A 3,468-nucleotide genomic window follows, 5' to 3' on the forward strand; every position below is an offset into this window, starting at 1 on the left:
AAATAAATTGTTTCTGTTCTTTCTCTGTCTTTAGTGAGGCTAATGTTCAAACAAGAATACTTGAACTCTGACTATTGGTCATTTGATGAAAATTTCTTTTGAACACATCTGGAAGTCATTGTTTTACTTTCAAGGACTCTTTCAAAAACTATATTAAATCCTTTGTACACTATAACTAATAAGATGATTTATCTGATGAATATTTATATATTGCTTTTCAACAAAAATTCCCAATAAGGCTCCCTGTTCCCAAAGAGCTCACAATCTAAAAAAAGGAACATAAGACACCAGCAACAGCACAATTTTGTGGCTGTGTTTTATTCTAAGACAATTTAGAACAAGAAGATACAAGAAGTATTGCCTGGTTGTTTTAGAACATGCTGACACACAAGAGAGGGGGGAAATCTGTTTTAGGGGTGGTGATTAATATGTTTCTGAATTATACTTCATCCTTTGTCTTAACTTGCAGAAGCTGCACCTCTTGAATTTCTGCCTGGATGCATCCCTTTCCTGCCCAAAGTCCAGCTGAAAGACCAAGGCAAAATGTGTGTGCATGGAGTCTCATTTCTAAAGCCAGCATAATATACAAGACTACACAAAGTATTTGAAGCTTCTATGGTGGGAAACTTAAAATGAGCACCTGAGGGCCCTCTAGCCCCACCCCTCCCTATTTTCTTCATTATCTCCCTCACTCTGAGGGCCCACAAGTGGGGGGTGGGTGGGCCTCAGAAGCTGGGGGGACACGGGCCCCCTCTCCCCTAGCTATGCCCCTGGTACAGTACTATTTATTATGTAGATTGATATATAAGATCTGCTGTTATTGCATTTGTACTGCTTTTGTACTATATTTGTACTGTTATTACTGGTCTATGACCAAATGAAGCTATTCATTAAGCTCCTCCTCCATGCATCAGAGCACCACCCCCTTTCCTCTCTGCCTACTCTCTGTTGCCACCAGTTGTTGCATGCGCATACTTGGAAAACAGCATAATTTTTATTGTTGATATGGTTAATTGTAAGAATAAACTTGTTTGTACTTGTATGAATAAACATTTATCATGTTTTACTTTTGCTTGACTGCAATCTTCCTTGTGCCTTCCTTATTCTTATTCTGGTCAGCAGGAATGTGCTTTGCTCCCTCCTTCTCTACAGGGCACTTTGCTGCTTCAAAAATGAAGTGAGTAGGCAGTGAAGCACTTCACAAAGCCGGGGAAGCCGGAGAAGGATGGATTGGGACATGTTGCTGCTGACTGGAAGAAGAGGAGGGGATAGGAGTCTTCATTCTTTATGGGAGGTCACATCCCTTTTTAATTTATTTATTTATTCATTCATTTATTATTTATTTATTTATTCAATTTTTATACCGCCCTTGCGAGCAGGCTCAGGGCGGTTTACAATTAAAAGACAAAAATCATTAAAAACAATTAAAACAGAAATACAACTATAAACACCAATTTAAAAACATCTTTCAAAAACAATTAAACTATCAAAACAATTAAAACCCTGAAAGTCAGGTTAACATTAAAGCAATTAAAATGAATTAAAAACCCTGAAAGGCCAGGCCAAACAGATGAGTTTTAAGGGCTCTCTTGAAAGACAATAAAGAAGTAAGATTACGAATTTCAGCTGGGAGTGCATTCCACAGCCCGGGAGAAGCTACAGACAAGGCCCACCTCTGAGTCGCCACCAAACGAACCGGTGGTAACTGGAGACGGACCTCCCCAGATGACCTTAACGTGTGGTGGGGGTCATGTAAAAGAAACATTGGTAGACTTACCATGAAGGGTTCTTTTTCGGGTATGGGGAGGGCATCCGTCACGCGATGGGTTGTCAGGCTCCGCATGCTCCGAGACAGGGCCAATCAAATTCAAGCATGTACTCTATCCCAGCAGCACCACCTTCTGTGACCCAGTTCTGGTCATGTAGTGCGTTAAGAAAGTAAAGCTGAAGGAAAAACCTCGCACCGTATGGGTTAAATAAACACAGGTGGAGCCAGTAAAAGAGTCAAAAAGGGAAGATAAACTAAACACCCTAGGAGTTGCCCCTCCACCCCGAAGATCATCCTCCACATCTGCGGGTAGGCCGGATGCCCTCCCCATACCAGAAAAAGAACACTTCACGGTAAGTCTACCAATGTATCTTTTTCCAGGGTATGGGGAGGGCATCTGTCACACGATGGGACATACCCAAGCCCATTAAGGGAGGGCAGCGGATATCTATACCACCCGCTGAAGTACAGTGCGACCCACAGCAGCCTGAGACTCATAAAAAGATGGGATCTTGTAATGCTTTACAAATGGTGACACAGACGACCAGGTGGCAGCTTTACAGATTTCCTCTAGTGGGACCCTAGCTGAGAAGGCGGCAGAGGAGGCCGCACTTCTAGTAGAATGGGCCGTAAGTCCCTGAGGAACGCTCAAATGGAGCAACTCGTAGGCCAGAGATATAGTAGCCTTAATCCACCTGGCCAAGGCCACCTTGGAAGCCCTGAGGCTTAACCCTGACGGCTGAAAAGATACGAAAAGGGAATCGGACTTACGCCAGTCTTTAGTGCGCTTAATGTAAATGCGCAGGGCTCGCCGAACATCCAACGTGTGGCATACCTTTTCTTTTGGATGTTGTGGATTGGGGCAAAAGGAGGGCAAAACAACCTCCTGGGACCTATGGAACAACGAGTTAACTTTTGGCAAAAAGGTGGGGTCCAGCTTCATCACCACCAAATCCTTATGAAACACGCAAAGTTCATCCCTAACTGAAAGGGCAGCCAATTACGACACCCTCCTGGCTGAAGTAATAGCAACAAGAAAAAGAACTTTAAAGGACAAATTTTAACGCAACTGAATGGAGGGGCTCAAACGGGGCCTTAGTTAAGGCATTTAACACCTTATTTAAATCCCATGAGGGAAAACATTGAACCGGAGGAGGACCCAAATTTTTCCATACCCTGGAAAAAAAAGGCACTCTCTAAGATATCTCAGACCCAAGCCGTTCAGGGCTTTAAAGGTAATAACCAGCACTTTGTATTTTGCCCAGAAACATATTGGCAGCCAGTGTAACTGTTTCAAAACAGGCATGATATGGTCTCTCTGGGTTGCCCCAGAGACCAATCTGGCTGCCGCATTCTGAACTAACTGAACTTTCCGGACTACGTACAAAGGCAGCCCACATAGAGCGCATTGCAAAAGTCAAGCCGGGAGGTTACCAGCTGATGCACCACTGTTTTGAAGTCATCCTCTTCGAGGAATGGACGCAGCTGTCGAATCAACCGAAGCTGATAGAAAGTACACCTGGCCATGGCCTCCACCTGAGATACCAGGGTGAGGCCTAGGTCCAGGAGTACTCCCAAGCTGCGCACCTGCTCTTTCTGGGGGAGTGTAACCCCATCCAGCACAGGAAGATCTAACTCACCCCTCAGATTCTGAGCTCCCACAATGAGCATCTCCGTCTTGCTTGGATTCAATTTGTTAT

General features: G+C 44.1%; 1 long non-coding RNA gene across 1 annotated transcript; it reads right to left on the reverse strand.

Annotated features, from left to right (window-relative positions):
• Positions 1 to 376: 376 nt before the first annotated feature.
• On the reverse strand, positions 377 to 2,583 carry LOC128340666 (uncharacterized). Its single transcript, XR_008313868.1, has 3 exons — positions 1,778 to 2,583; positions 1,068 to 1,250; positions 377 to 525 (listed from the first exon to the last, which is right to left on the reverse strand). It is a non-coding gene; the product is annotated as an uncharacterized LOC128340666 (long non-coding RNA).
• Positions 2,584 to 3,468: the final 885 nt, after the last annotated feature.

This window comes from Hemicordylus capensis, chromosome 1 (assembly GCF_027244095.1).
Source record: "Hemicordylus capensis ecotype Gifberg chromosome 1, rHemCap1.1.pri, whole genome shotgun sequence".
Taxonomy (NCBI): domain Eukaryota; kingdom Metazoa; phylum Chordata; class Lepidosauria; order Squamata; family Cordylidae; genus Hemicordylus; species Hemicordylus capensis.